Source organism: Rissa tridactyla, chromosome 6 (genome assembly GCF_028500815.1).
Source record: "Rissa tridactyla isolate bRisTri1 chromosome 6, bRisTri1.patW.cur.20221130, whole genome shotgun sequence".
Lineage (NCBI taxonomy): Eukaryota > Metazoa > Chordata > Aves > Charadriiformes > Laridae > Rissa > Rissa tridactyla.
The window spans coordinates 35146853-35163287 of record NC_071471.1 but is presented as its reverse complement, the minus strand read 5'-3'; positions in this window follow the sequence as shown (position 1 = coordinate 35163287).

The window sequence follows — 16435 nt, the reverse complement described above, 5'->3', positions numbered from 1 at the left end:
AAGTCCTTCACCTTCCATTGCATTTCACATGCAGCATGCTTCGGAGCTCATTGCTCCGGGGGGTTATGAGACACTCCTGCCAAGGCAGCCTGGTGCTCCGTTGCAGCATAAGCCCAACTCTGACTGTCAGAGAGTCAGCCCACGTCATCGCCGTGGAGGGGAACAAGCCAGCTTTCTCCCCAGCTGGGTAACTTGGTTCCTATCCAAGTCCTGCTAGGCCTTGGAGTTAGTGAGCTGTCGTGGCAGCTCATGGCCACCAAAGGAGGCATAGAGAGATACAGCAAAGCTGCTATAGATTACATCTATACAGGAAGAGCCCTGCTTCTGGCACCCTGAGCTCCAATGTCGCTGTAGGAGCTGAACTGCTCTGGGCAGAGCTGTGGCAGGTTTAAGGGGACTCCCGGGGCTGGGGTCAGCTCCTGGCAGTGCTGAGCAGTCCAGCCCCTGGTTTCTTCAATGGTGCTGGGCCTCTCTTGCAAAGCTTAAAAATGTTTTGAAACCTCCTTGCTAAGTGACACAAAGATTCAAAGAGCTGTAACTCCAGTTTGGCACTTAATTGAAAAACTTGACTTAAGGAGTTTTCCAAATCCTGCAGATCTTGTAGATCTCTCTGTTCACAGCTCCTTTTGCCCCCTTGCTTTATTTCATTTAAGGGCAACTGCAGAATTCAATTAAGCAAAACACCACTATGGGAATTCATTCAGTGCTGCCTCTTGATCTTCTAAACTACCGGCAGGCGAGTGAGATTTCCAGACTGGTGAAATCTGCAGTGAACGTTTTGAAAGTCTCATATGACAGAGAACAAGTGTGAATTTCAGAGAGCAAAACAGTCAGAATAAATATGCAGCTGTATAAATGCTTCTTTGAGGGCAATTTCACACTACTGTAATTTCAGTTTTGCCTGGAATTTTTCTGGAATGGCTTTCAACATCAAAAGCCTAGGAAAACACATGGTTATTGCTTGCAATGGGAAGCCTCCACCCTTCAAAAGGAGGCTGAGCCTTTAGTAATTTGGTTTCAAATAAGCATGTAATTATTTATTTCAATATTAAACTCTTTCACACTTCTCTCTGAGGAGGCCTGCAAATCTGTGCTTTTGCATCGGTGGCTTAGTGACTGTAGGACAACTCTAACTTTCAAGTAACCCCATAGGTTTCAGCAGAACCGATTTCTTAAACGATTCCTGCCCAAACTAGGACAGGTTGGACTAGATGACCTTTGAAGATCCCTTCCAATCCAAAGGATTCTATGATTTTTAGGTTTATCTGAGTAACTTAAGTTTATCTGTGAAACTTCAGTAGCGTCTCAAATACTGCGGAAAGGATTTATTTGCCTTAATGCAGAAAACAGTAACGAAATCTTCATTGAAGAGGTTTGTTTCCTCTCTGATTCGGAAGCAGCAGTAGCTTCAGTTGAGAAATTTAAGTGGCACCGGTCTCAAAGGAGGCAGAGTAAATGCCATGTTATCAGGCTGCAGCTTTCATACACCCTACCTGAAATGTAGGCAAAAAGTTGCTGCTGTTTTTTTTTTTTCTTTGTCTCCTTTTTTTCTTTTCTTTTTTTCTTTTTCTTATCCTCCGCCTGATGCCAGTTAGTCTCACGGCCACCTTCTGGAGCATCCATCAGAGGAGCTGCTATTCTGCAGCCCAGCCCGGGAGGCTGTGTTGAGCGGAGTTGTATTGCAGTCTGCTCATGTTTTACTCGCCCTGTGCTGCACCTGCTTTCTGCTTGCCTGCATCTCAGGGGTATGCCAAAAATAGCAGGCTATTTTAAAAGCACAAGCTACGCCCCTTAGAATAAATTGCTTTTAAATTTGGGCAGACTAAATGTATGTCAAGTGTTTCATAACTGAATATTGCATTTTTGCAGAAGCAGGAAAAAATGTGTGGAAAATCCTTAAACTTTATAAGTTGATGCGTTTTGATGCGGAGTAATACAGAGTTTAATATTTTGAGCAGATTTGCTTTTCCATGTCTGCTGTATTTCTATTTTAATAATCCTGTTGAAAGCTTGCCATGTTTTTATTTTGTTTTTATCCATTAAAAAGACAGGCCAGGTATTCACCTGGTAGAAAATGATGTGTGGTTATTTACACCGCTGGAATATCTTGCCCACAGTGTGCTGGCATAGGTAGTTGTTGCTCTTCTGAATAGTTTCCAAAACTGTTTCGGAAAAAAGCTTGGAGGAAAAAAAAAAGGCAAGAAGGCTGGAAGGAGATAAGGATCATCAAGATCCAATTAAAGAGAAGCTGGAGGGAGAGGCAAAACAAAAATAGAAGGACGACCACTGTGACAAGCTCTCAATGCGTCTGTACTGTTTTTACCTCTAAGCACATCCCAGCAGAAGCACCCGTGTAACTTCCTCTGGAGTCTGGTGTCCATGGAGCCAGGCAGGGCTTGAAGCAAGAAATCTTTTGTCTGGCTCATTACTGGAGAAAAGGCAGCAGCGTAAGATACCATTAGAGAGTGGTACTCATAGGTGTCCCTGGGTTTGGCTATGGGCTCGCATTACAGCTTCTGCTAAGGGAATCACAGGCAGCGGGACAGAAAACCTGACAATGCTGCCAAGGAAGTGTGGGAGGCTTGGCCAGGCTCCTGTCTGCTCCATTCACCACAGATCTCGCACTAGTAGTCGTGCCCAGCTGGAGCCACTGGGCCTCCTTTGGGTTTGCTTCACAGATGTGAATTGTCTCTGGCAGCAAACAAGGTTACAGCTTGTGGTATTTTCATGCATGTTGCATTGCTTAGTTGGGACGGGGGCAAATTTATCCTGATGTTTTCTATCCCGAGTAGATCCCTCTGTCCTAAGCTCCTGTGCCACACTGATTTTGTGCTAGTCATTTCAGGGGGTTACTGTCAGGATCGGGCACTTGGAAGGATGTGCAGCTTATCCAAGATAGGTATGTGAAAGTGGTCATTCATTTTCCACAAATCCTACACCTTGCAAGATAAACCCATGTTAAACTGTGTGTCATGGCAGTAGGTCTGGGGAAGTGCAGTGGCACGGAGCTGGGTCACCTGTGAAGCGAGTGGCTCAGAAACCAAGTGCGAGAGAAGGGGAGTGGCAGAGTCTTGCCTTCACGTACGACTTGTAGTGCGGGGCAGGGTGTTCTCCTGAGATAGGCATGCAGTCGGAAAGCAATCCTTTTAGTCTCACTAAAGCCCTTGATATTTCATTAAACATTTTAGGTAATGCCCGTATCGTCTCTGAGCCAACATTGCCTGTTTTGATAAAATGGATTTATATGTGCCAGGCTGTGTTAACTATTATTGCATGCAGAACAGCTGCTGCATTTGCCTGCCCAGTTGTTGCATGGTAAGAAAAAGGCTTGTAAAGTGCTTCTGATTACCCTGAATCTGAAAGAAGATATAGTATATAAATTCCAAATTTATTCTGTTACACCAATACCGTTATTGAGCTAGAGGAGAATAAGAAACCATGCCTTTGCTTTGTGCACACCAAAGCCAGCTTCTGTGAAATCTGTTCTTTTCTCTTTTGCTCTCACCCTCCCCCAGAAAGTCCCTAATAAAATGCAGTGTGGTTTCAATGTTGCACTGTAAGCAATTGACCTTTCCCTCCCCAAAATAATGGGTGTAAATCAACTAGATGTGGCATTAAGACCACTTGGCAATTTCTTTGACATTTATGTATTGTTCTGAAATTAGTCTAAACCTTGATTAATTTTACAACGCTAAATAACAAAACTAAATATGTTAGGTTTACCTTAACTGATTTGATTTACAAATGTTAAGGGATTTAAAAGAATCAACAGGTAGAATATACACTTGGGGACAAAAAAGGCATTTTACTCACTTATTTCGGAAATATTTCTCTCAAAGCTTTTGCCGCATCATCTGCATTTAGATGAGGAGATGACAGTGCTGTTTTCTCCTCCCTGCCCTCTCTCATCTGCTCAGTAGTTGTTCTAATCAATGCGTCTCTTTAAGCTTTATGGTGGATGGAGCCGTACCTATTGCAACCTGGCTCCATATGGACAAAACATGGGAACAGCTGTTGTATTTAATATGTGAAAGACAGCTCAGCAATCTAGGACTTGGCTTCTTTGCAGGAGGCAACTGGGGCTTCTTCCTCTCTACCTTCCCTCTACGTGTGAAAAAAATTATTTATTCTCCTCCCAGCATTTTCTTCTTTTGAACAAGGAAATTGCCATTTAGTTTATAAACTCAAAGGGAATTCCTCAGTTGACTGAAGTGTTTACAGCCTAATTGCTGGAAAAAATTGAAGGATGTGGATGTGTCAAGGTGCTTCTCTCGAAGTTAAGTCAAGTCATTTTTACTAGAAGGAGCCAGCAGCCCCCAACAATTCAGGGAGCAGGGAAAGGGGGTTCTATAGGCAATGTCAGTACTGAAGCATACTGAAGGCTGGCTGCCCTGTGCAGGAACTGAGTAATTAGAGTAAAATTCGTTACTGACAGTAAAACCGAATTTTTGGTGTTTTCCTTTTTTCCTTTCACTGAGGGGGATTCACAATATTTAGCATATTTCTAGGAGATCTTTTATTGAGGTTCATGTCTTTATGCTTCATGTTATTGTCGATGGGCCTCTTTGAAGAGGGGGTTTGACAAAGGCATCTGAAGTTGGATGGAGGTGCTAGAGGGGAAACTGGGTGTAAGGAGAGAGGAGAATACAGCTGAGGAGTTAGATGGTTTCTTGGAGCAGGGAGCAGGTAAGGTTCCTTCATGTGTTTGAAGGAACTTCAGAAGTGCATCCATAAAAAGTGCTGCTGAAGGACTCTGTTCTGCAAAATGGATGCTGGTGTTCATGAGGTGATGTGGTGCAAAGCTGGGTACCCTTGTAGGAGAGAGAGTGGGGAATAGCAGGAGGGAATGATTTAGACAGTGAGTGATGGAAAGCCCAGGAAGGGATGTTCACGGTGGCCTTCCAAAAGTCATGTTGTCATCATACTAAATAATGGTATTTTTTTGTGCAGTGATAAATACTGCTAGTCTGTAGCAGTGTACTTGCTGCAGTGATTTATTTGTTACAAGTTATATCAATGACCCGTCTTTCATAATTAAGTCGACTTGTTCTTCAGTGCCCTTGGCAAGTGTTACTCAAAATAACGCAACCTAAAATGGCATATCCAGATCTCTGGGGCTGAAAAATCAACTGATAATGCTCTCCCAATGATCTTCTGTACACTTTTCCAGAAATAGTGGTGACTGGAGGTAATATGCTGTGGGAAGAACTGGCAGTGTGTTGGTTGGGAATAGCTCTGCATTTCTGTATTTAGGGTCCCAGGGCGTAGCCATACGGCAAGTTTTGTTTTTTCTCTTTCCAGCCAAAAGTTGCAGCAGATTGTCAGAGATAAAATACTGACAGGGTAGTAAAATCGCAGCAAAGTAATTGGTGAGGGATAGCTTGTCGTTAACAAATAATGTTCTAGTATATAGATACAAACTTCCTCATGTACAGCAGGGAGAAATAAAACGTACAGCACAGAAAGTAAAAGGGATCATTAATTGAGTGAGGAAAACAAGTGTTCACAAACACTGCAGGGGAAGGAAAGAATAGAAAGTTAAGGAAAGGAAAATAATTACCTGAGAAATCTATGCAAATAGGTAGTTTTGGATTACTTCAGCTCAGTCCCAGATCTATTCAGGTTTGCTGAAGAAAGCTCAGTCCCATACTGAGAGAAACATGAATGTAGAGCTGTTCCCAACACCCCTCTGAAGAGAAAAGATGTGTTTTTCATTAAGCTTCTGGTCTGGTACCCAAAGGAGCTGAACTCCATTTCTGACCTCTTAAAATTTCCCGGGTCACCTTGGGCAAAGCCTCGAATCCCTCTTGTCTCAGCGTTTAACAACAAATCGCCTTGCAGAAAGAGCTATGAGCCGATCGATGCTGAGAGCTGGCCAGGAATTTTTCAGGTGTATGTTTTCTTTAAGAAGTTGCTCTGTCATCAGAACAGAAGCTTTTAATTGGAATGTACCCATTTGAATGAAACCTACGGTAAGGCTTGTTTGGGCTTTTAGGATAGACTCTGTGGGCAAAATGAGAAAGCTAAGTGAAAACAGCTGGTTTTTTTGAGCTGTGAGTAGCTGGTGACACTCGCTTTTCAGTCTCCCTCAAGGGTATGAGTTTCTCCAGCACTAGTTTCGCCCCCTGACCCAAGACACCTCTCTGCCCAGTGAATATAGCATGACAGTGAGTGGGGCCATGTGCCTTGGCCTCCCCAGGTGCCGGGACTCTCTGGGCTGGTACAGCTTGGTCATTGCTCCTCTGGATTTTCTTCCCCTGACAGACCTATTAATTAAACAGTCATCAGTCAAGCTACTAATTAGGAGCTGCTTGGTTGGGTAAGTCGGGCTGGTGACAGTGAAGGGAGAAGAATTCATCTGAAGGCTCATCCCCGTTGAGAGAGGAGAGCTGTGTCTTGCCCTTTGCCCTGCAGCCCTCCCCTCTTCTCCCCTGGACTATTTTCCTGCCTTGCACTGGCCCGGGCCTCCCGCCGCACCCTGCCCTGAGCCAGTCCAATGAAATGCCAGAAAATTATCTGCCTTTCTTTTCTTTCTTTTGCCCAATTGCTGTTTTCCATCATGTTAGTGCGCTCAGGCAGGGCTTCGCCACGAGCTAGAGCCAGCAGAAGGTAGCAGCAGCAGCGATCAGGCAGGAGGAGGGAGACTGGGAAGGAGGGGGCATTCTTTTTGGCAGCAGAGCTGATACATCATCTCATCATGTCCTGTTGGAGCCATACCCTGCCAATCACCCAATTAAATGGTGATACTAGGAAGGGCATGGATGAAAGGCAGAAGAATAACACTGGGAGCCAGAGAAAAATAAGATAAAATAAGGTCCTGGAGGCAGTCCAGCTCTGTGCTGCATAGACTTCATGCTTTGCAACCCTGGCATCACCTTCTCAGTGCATGAATAATGAATTGCTTGCCATTTTGACAGTCTGTCCCAGATTTGGCTCACCTCACAGTAGCTAACTAAAAGTCAAGCCTCTAGTGCCAAGGTTGTTCTCTTGTCTCCCTTTAGAGATGGAAAAAAAAGGGTAGGCTACACCCGGGAAGTGATTTATGCAGCCTGGTTGGAGATGTGGTTTGTCACTGTCTGGAGGTGCCGGAGTGTCCCAGTCAAGTGCAGGAGGAGCCTGGACTGTTACCTTTGTCCAGGGGTGTAAGGCTCCTCTGATTTAATGCGGTCCTATATGCAGCTTTGGTTCATCGCTAACTGCGTTCTGGCCTTGGGGCCTGGACACACCACCGCCATGCCTAACACCTTCCCTGAAGTGGGGCTTTTGCTTCCAAAGAGATACTGTGCCAGGCAGGCTGCTCATCTTCATCTGTAAACCCTGAGGAAGGCTGCAGTGCCTCCCTCTGCCTGCAGGGAGGGACCAAGGTGTCTGCCCCGGGACGTGTAGTTCAGAAACTCAATCGTCTCTCTTGGCAACCACAAGGAGTCCTCCCGCAGGAGGAGTGTAGTCAGATCAGTCATACCTCAGGGGAGTGGTGATGGGTAAGCACTGTGTCTGCTGTTACTCTGGGTGCTCCAGGGAGCGTGGGTGTTCTGGGGCGCCTGTGTCATGAATTCCGGCTTTGTGTGGGTGTCTCAGCAACCTGAGGGCATAAACCCCAGCCCTCGACACCTGTGCTTAGGCTGGGAAGGCCCCCAAGTCACTCTGATAGATGGGTTTTACACAGTTGCAGTCTGATGAAATGAATGGCCTCCCCTTGCTAGCAGGGGTAATGATGGTGCTTCTCCTTTCTGTGGGGCAGGGCTCTCCTGATAGCATTGTCAGATTCCCCTCCCCGCCCCCCCCCTTACTTCCCCAAACGGGAGGATGCTCCTGGGGCCTGATGTGTCCTTCTGGGAAGAGCAGGAAATGTGTGGGTCCACAGCCCCAGCACAGAAAGTTGCCCTCCATTTAGGGGCCAGTGGTGTCCTCAGTCAACACAAGTGGCCTAGAGTTTGGGGCGCATCTTAATGGATCATGTTTGGTCAGCAAAAGATTAAAACTTGGGTTATACATTTTTCTTCCATGCTCTTCTAAATGGCAAATGTACTTTTCTGTGATGGCTATTTTAGGATAGCCCCACTGCTCCAGGGATCTCCTAATTATCTGAGTGTATTTCATGCAAGTCCATCCCCAGGATGGCTGGTGCAAGTGTTCTCTGTAGAAGAGATAATGAGAATGTAAATGGAGAGGTGAAGTATCTACACGAGAAATCCAGATGCAATTGAGTTCTCAACAGTATTTGAGGTTGTATATTTATTCTGCCATGTGCGCAATGACTTGATCTGCTATAGGATTGAGTCCTAAAATAGAATACTTTACCAGAATACTCTAAAAGCTTAGTGTTGGTAACACGTAGATAAGTTCCTGTGAGTGGGAGGTATTGCCAAATGTAAAAGAAAAACAAACAAAACAAAAAAAGAAAAAGGAGGGGGGGGAAATAGAATATGAACAAAATCAGGAACTTCAAAACAAACCAAACCTTTGATTACAGGACAGTGCATTTTGTGAGGTAATCCATAGGAAGCAATTCTACTGGGCCGTGGTTTGAAGATACATCCATTTAAATACCAGTAAAGTTTGTTCAAATTTTCTATTTTGGCAGCGGATACGATGATAAAATGTTTTTTAGTTTGGATGATATTTAAAATCTAATCGTGTAGAACACTTACAGCACAGAAATGGTAAATAATCCTAGTCTGTATTAGGCTTCCCATTATCAAGGCTGCAAAGTATTTAGAAAGTGAGTCTTTCCTTCTCAGATCATTTTCTTGAAAACCAAAGAGTGAGCCTGGCAGGGCTTGTTAAAGAAGAAAATTACCAAGAAGGTATTAGTATACTTGACGCAAGTAAATAATTGAGTTTGTATTTTGAGGGTGTAATATTCTTGATTGAACTATCGGCAACTTGAGATATTCAGAGGCCTTTCATATGTATATTTGCATGTGTCATTCTGCTGTTGCAGATAAACAAGCATGGAGTTCTTTGCATGTATAATAACGTTATTATCAGTTCTGTGATAAGACCAAATGAAAGTGCATTCTTTCTTTCCTCTTGATGCAGTTTGGCAGCCAAAACATCCTTTGGTTTAGCAAACCTGAAAATAGTTTCCTGCAATTTTGTGCAAAAGAAAAGGAGAGATGAAGGTTAAAGGATAAAATGAGCTTCCTGGTGTGCGAGGGGCTAGCAAAACACTCGGGTCCAGCTATGGAGGGGAGGGAAAAAGAGGAATACGTTGGCAAATGTTGGCAATTGATGCTCAAATTCCAGCAGAAAGGGTAATCTACATGTGCTTGCTAGGTGCTGTGCTGCTACAGAGCCCTTTTAAGGATTCAGCTGAAATTTCCTTGCAGGGTAGTATACAAATCTTGATGTGAAAAAGCAGCCAGAGTTTCCAATGTTCAATGTGTTTGAGCCCATGATAAAAATTCTGAAAATGCAATGAGCAGGTTGGGTGATGCTCAAGTTTGAAATCTTAAGCACTGAAATGAGAGCCTGCAAACAGGGAGAAGCAGACTGAGCCAAGGAGTAGCCATGCTTAAATTAAGCAGATATTGATTTTACTGAGGTGAACATCAAGTTTTATTGATCCGAGAGATAAATATTGACTGAAACATCCTGAAGTGTTCCCTAACCCTGTGCTGGTTTTTTTTTTTTTTTTTTTTCCTCTGGAACAGTTTTCCTCCTTTTCCCTTGTCCTTTCCCAGAAAATAATATCTTAGCCCCAGCTGCTCTAAGCTCCTGCTGTTTTTGCAAAGCCAGCATTGTTTTCCAGCTAGCAGTTGTAAACATCAGAGGCAGGAAAAATGGCTGTGACTTTATAAATCAATAAAACCCTATGCCCGACAGCTATTAACAAACTAAAAAGATGCTTGGAAATCCAAACAACCTCTTATAAAATAATAACAAAAGGCTCCACAGCACAATCAAGTTCCTGGCTCCTCTTACACAAAGAATTGTTCAGAAAAAATGTGAAACCGCATTTTAAGAAAGTGACAGTTTTTGATTCTTTAGGGAAAAAATGATGACCTCATTCCGAATGCTGTCTAAAACAGCCTCTGTGATACTTTTCATTGAAGTGATCCTTTATTACCTTCATGTAAGTACGAGTTTACAAGGACACAGAAACTTTGCAAATAATGGAGGAGCGAGTATTTGGAGAGAAGGAGCAAAGTAGATAATATGGATCAGATAGAATAATGAAACAATTACTTTCAAACTATGCAGGTGGATATAACTGTTAATGTGATGAAAATTCAAACATTTCAAACTGCAAAAAGCAGTCATGCGATCGCAGCATGTTCATCTGGGCAAGTGCAGGCTGCAATTGAGGGAAGAGTTTTACTATGGAACTTGCCTGTAGTTTCAGTTGAAATATTTTGACATGCATAATATTCTGCAATAGTTTTCAGGATTTTAAGATGTGTAAGGTCCTGCATGCTGCACGTGGAAGACTGTACAGGAAGGCAAATTAATGAAAATCATATTGGTAACACAGAAAGGAGGAGGAAGAGTCAAAAGGCTACCAATTCTCTCCAGGCGAATTCTTTCCTTCTGGAACACCAACTCATTTGGTTTCCTACTGAAAATACCTTCACATCTGGAGGCAGTGAGACACACTGACTTTCACTCTGTGGATCAGGTGGAAGTTACTTCTGTTACCCAGCATTACCTCTGCTCCCCAAGTGTCTGAAACTGTCAGGTTAGGCAGGTAATGAGAAACATAAGTGGAATTTAGACCTGCGTTATGATCATTTACAGAGATTTCACATTGGCCTAGTTACTAAATTGCTTATTGGCAGATTTCACCATGAGAAAGTGTAGAAAAATGTCCCAGATGGAAAGGAGTGTTTCATAGCAAGCTCCCAGTCAGCAGAAGCTTTACCACTGGAAGAGTCATTTTGGGTTCCTTGGCTCTTTGAGCTTGAGGACATGTTTTGACTAGAAAGTCCAGAACAACTGAAATGTGGAGTAAAAGAGACTGCTATCAAGAGAAATAAAAGAGTGGTTTTGGAAAGAGCATGAGATGGAATGGCCCCAGTGGAGTGCCAGAAGTTCGTTTTAGACTGTTTGGTTTTAAATGAAGGCAGCTCTGCAAGAGTGGGAAGATGCCCTACACCCCATCCCGAATTTGATCTGGACCTCTCTCCTTCCAGCCTCATTTCACTATTTCAAGCACTTTATTTGTCGTTTCAGTTCCCTTATTTTTTTAGGTAATACCAGAGCTAAAATTTCTGTTATGGTGCATAGAATATATTATGTTAGGACTAATCAACTTGGACATTGCACCTACTTGTTCTTTAAGAGACAGCATCTTCTGCTCAAATCTCTGGACTGGTGATTGTTCAGGAAGAGAAATTTTAACAGAAGTAAATACTCAGCTTCCCATTCTTACATCAGATTTCCTTCATGATTTTTCTCATCAGAAAACCCCTTATTACTAATTGCTGCTTTTCTGCACTGTAGTCATCCCTGGCATTAAAGCCCCAGAACAGCTTTTCTTTTAATGTCATTTTGTCAGAAATATTTTTGGGGCAGGGGGGTGTGTGTAAATCTGCCATGCTCTGTTTTCCCAGCGGGCATCTAGTTTTGTTCCAGTTTTTGTGGTATAATTATTGTTTAGGAATGATGATGCCCTGGTATACATGTTCTTGTGGAAAAGGTTTTTCAGAAAATATTATTCAAGTAAAAGGAAGGAATCCCATTTCAAAACTCAGTGACATTTTCCACGCAGCTTTTCTGTTTGATTGGCATATTTAATGTCCCCAGAAATCATAGCATTAGCTTTGTAGACGAGATGACTGCATTAACAGAAGTGACCTAACGAATCAGAGGCTGAGGAGTGTGTCAGGCTTGCAATAAATATGGTAAAAAGAGCTATGCTTTTAGAGGAATCACAACATCCTAAAACTACTAAATTCCTGAAACAAATGGGCACCCCTGAGCGTGGTCACGAAATGATGAGCTGGAAGTAATTCCCATCACCTTCTGCTTAAAATTCCTTGCCCAAGGTGAGATGGGATGACATCTTTGTGTCTGGCAGAACTTGAACCAACATTTTTCTTATCACCAGATACTATTAGTGCCTCTCTCCCTTAGACTTCATAAAAAAGGTCCTGAAAGTAAAATTTTTGTTCCTCTCAAAATGATCCGAATTCTTGGAGACAGATGTCTTCTCGACTTCTGTAAAAAAACTTGGGGCTTTTCTCCCTCTCCTCTCACATCCACTTAAAATTTCACCTGCTGAAAACCGTGGTTGTGCTATCAATAGGTGCGGCAGCGCCAAGAGGCAGTGCTGTCGCCTCTGCAGCTTATCTCCTGAGGCTCAACGATCAAACCAGGGCAGGCTGAAAGTCACTGCCAGTGACTCTGGCAGAATTTTTCTTACTGCTTACTGAAAATGTGTGGTGGTAACTTGAGACCCTTAACGCAGGTAGGATTTCTCGCCTTGCTGAAACTTGCATCTCTGTGTGTGTGTACATGCGCACAACTGCCTTGAGAAGAGGGAAACTGGAGTCTGCATCCAGGCCTGCCTGGCACAGAAGGGATAGAGGTGTGACCTGAGGAGCACACAACTGTAACCCTTCTTTCCTTCTCCTAACTGTGTCCTTGCTAGTTTTTTTGTGTGGAGGTGAACCCAGGGCTTCACCCAAGGCGGCCTTGCAGTCCTTGGAGAGCTGGCCAGGGAGGGAAAGACTGTGGGAACACGTTGGATGCTCAGATCTCAAAAATCATAGGATTGATGTTAATTTGTGATGGCTGGGGTTTTGTATGTGCGATCTTCAGAAAATTTAAATGCTCCCAGCAAATTTATTCCCTAGTTGTTTATTTTATTGGTCTCATTCTTCAGCTATCTAAAGCTTCCTTGTTTTAGCAGGGCCGTGGCTTTTCTCGTGCCTTCCCGCTTCTTCCTTTTAGCACCCTTGTCAACAGAAAGAGGAGTTATAGCATGGACAGAAAGTAAAAATGTCGTCATGGAAGACATGCCTAAACAAAATACCAGCTCAGGGGAAAAAAACAGTAAGATATGTATAGGTGTGGATCTAAAGGAAAGACAAAATAGAAGGCTATTATGAGTAGACTACTATGGAGAATATTATGAGTTTCTCAGCAAATCAATAGGCTTTTGTAAGTCATTAATTTGCCATCGAGTCATTATTTTAAAGCAGAAGGCAAATTAAATTGGTTTCTTTGCAGCATAGCAAAATAGTAGAAGATTAAATACTTTTAAATTAGGCATTAATGCTACAAAGGTAGCACTTGTTCTGACCATTGCCTTGGGATCTTGGATATTAGATTCTGCCTTTTTTTCATAAACTGCTAGGTTGTGTGTCACATACAATTCTGTCTGAGAATATTTGAATTTGAATACAGTCATAAGTAGAAACATGGAAGCAATGGAAGGACTCATTCGTAACTTGGTATTATGAGGTAATACCTCATGGTTAGTAAGTCAAATGAGATTTGACTCATGAAAATTGCTGGTGTTAACCCATACAGAAAATTCAAATAAAACCTGACTTTGAAAGTTTGAAATACCACATTTATTTCTTGCTTCCTCCTGTTATTATTCAGAATATCATACCATCCTGAGACCAGAAAAACAAACTCCAAAAAAGATAAATTCTTCCCTAATTTCTAGTCCCTCCGGAGCAAAAAATCCTGTTTCTATGAGGATTTGAATATATTTTGCAGACCTAAAAATAGTGTGAGGTATTTCAGAAAAGGATTCAGCGAGCATCTAGCTTATCCCAACAACCAACCTTCTGATTAGCAGCTCTGTTACGACTGATCTCCATGAAACTTTTCTAGCAGTAAGGATGCAATAGTACTTATTTCAGGAAACGTGTCTGTTTATAATTATGCTGGCTCCTTAGGGGATCCCAGCAAACTCTACAAGTTGGGATATTGTTGGAGTGAAAGGAAAGTGTGCTGTAAGTTCTAACAGGTTTTATCACCATTTGCATAAACAACACCCACAGCCAAAATCAATGTCCGAATTTGTAAACAGTGATCTACCCGCATCCCAAGTTAATTGCTTTGTATAAGGAGGAGTACGTCCTGTAATGATTTTATTTTTTTTTTAGTCAGTTGGACCAGTCATGTTTGCAAACTAGTTTTGCTATTGGCTTTATTGACTGTTCTTCCAGTATTTTTTCCTTGGCGAGTTTCCTTGTGTGCTTGCCTATTAAAACTAATCAGTGAACTGTGGAGGGTGAGGATGTGCCCATGCACCATGTTTTCTTCCTGTTTTGCCCCCGCCAGTCCCCCTTTTGACCTTACCATTCCACTTCTGTCTTGCTTTTCCTCTGCAGCGACTCCTTTGCTCACCTCTTCCCCCTTCCCGCTGTACCCCTGCTGAGGAAGCTGGAGGTGAATACAGTCTGTGCCCCTGGATGTACTGCCCCATTTGTATTAGTGTGACTGGAGAGCTGTGTCGCAGCGGCTGTGCATGGGCTTGGCTCAGCAGTTCCAGCTCCTTCAAGACTGCAGAGACAGAGGTGTATTTTTCTGCTTGGTGTCGCAACTCCCTCAGTTACAGACAATGAAAAGAAAAAGGAAATTGTCACGTTATTTGCCTAACCCAAGCTACTGCTAGCAGCTAGATAAAGAGGCTAAGCTACATCTTCTCTGTGCCTTTATACCTGACAAAGTTTCATGAGATCTGTCTTGAAATTAAGATGGGTGGGAATACACACTTGAAGTTTAATGTATTGTTTGATATTCTACCAAAGAAATGATATTTTGGCGCTTCCAAGTCATCAACACGCAGTTATTTCTTATATTGTAGTAGTTTTCAGCTGAAACTCTTAGAAAGAACAAACTCTATTTGAAGCTAATGGCTCTTTTTATCACTGTAAGTTACATACAGCTGAACAGCAAGTGCTTGGGTAAGACCACATGGCTCACAGATCTGTTCCTACAGATTGAAGAAATAAAGAACAATCTCGTATCTCATCCTTTGAACCTAAGAAAACCAGTAAGTTGAAAACTCTTGGACCATAGCTATTCTTCTTTAATGTTTTAAACCACTATTTCTCTCTTTCTTATGTCTTCTTCCGAAGGAAATGTTCTCTGAGATGCTGCAGTGCTAATTGTCATCATGCAGTCTGTCCAAGAGCATTTCTTGTGCTTTAAGACAACATTGGAAGTCCAAGTTATATAAGTCAGAGTTAATGTGAAGTCATGCATTAAGCAGTGCCATCATAGCCATACAGTAGTGCAAAACTAAATAATATATTTACTGTAGTCTTTATATAGTTTTTGGAATACTGAACTGACATATATAAAAAACCACAACAATTAAAAATAGAGTAATGTTTAAGGCACAATGAATTTGTAACATTGTTACAACCTTTGGAACAGTGAAATCTCTTTTTTTACCTGAGGATTATAAATTGACCAGGCTTAGATTTCTTTTTAATATGGGTGAAGTTCAGTTCAGACATATTTTTTTTTTTTTTTTTTTAGTCCACTAATGTTTTCATGGTAGGAATATTTGAGATTTTGTCATTCTTGAATATGTGTGAATCTGGTGTCAGTCAAATCTCCACCAGTATCAGAGACAAACTGTTTCAGATGTGGAAACATGAAGTATTAACAATCTTTAGTTGTTTTAAAAATGTCTTTTGAATATTTTAATCCAGCCTTATTACTATGGATTGCGACTAGCTCTAGCTAGTATAGATTTGTGTGCAGCTCCTTTTATGAACTAAAAAGAACTCGTTAGAACTTCATGAGACCTAAAGGTAGGGTTTTCTTAATTTGGATTTTTCTAAATAGAGGGAACTTGGTGGCTTTCTAAGATACAATTCCTGCTGCTGTGATGTCAAAGTCAGAGGTGTCTGACTATAGCCAGATTATAGGAGTTCATTAAGACTGTGTTTTGTTATTTTTTGAAAATAAGTAGATTTTGTAAGTTTGGGGGTTTGATACTTTTGAATGGAAACTTTGGAATCAGAATAGAAAATGAAACCACAAACTACATGTCTCACTGAACCTTGTGAGAATTGGTGTTGAATTAGGCCTCCTTTTTGGGCTACTTCTTCAACTCGTTTTATTCTTGGCTCTGTTAGGAAGAAAAGGATTTTCTCTTCTCTTGAAGTAAGGGATTCCCACTGCCTATTTTCATACTCTAATGCCTGTAAGTTTGCATAAATTGATTGATTCTGTTGTATTGCTCATGAACACACTGGCTACCAGGAGGAGATGTTTTATACAGTGTTTTCAAGCTTCCTCATCGGAGCTGCATTTGCAGAGTGAAGCTGGAATACAGAGGACTTTAAGGAAAGAACAGTGAAGAGAGAGTGATAATTCTGTCAATTGACTTAAAAAATGATAAAAAATATTACCAGAGGAGGAAGTTAAAAGGTATCATGTAGGTTTAATGGGAATAACCATCTATGTGTGTAATCATAACATAATGAACATCTCTGAAAAACTTCCATTTTGTGTG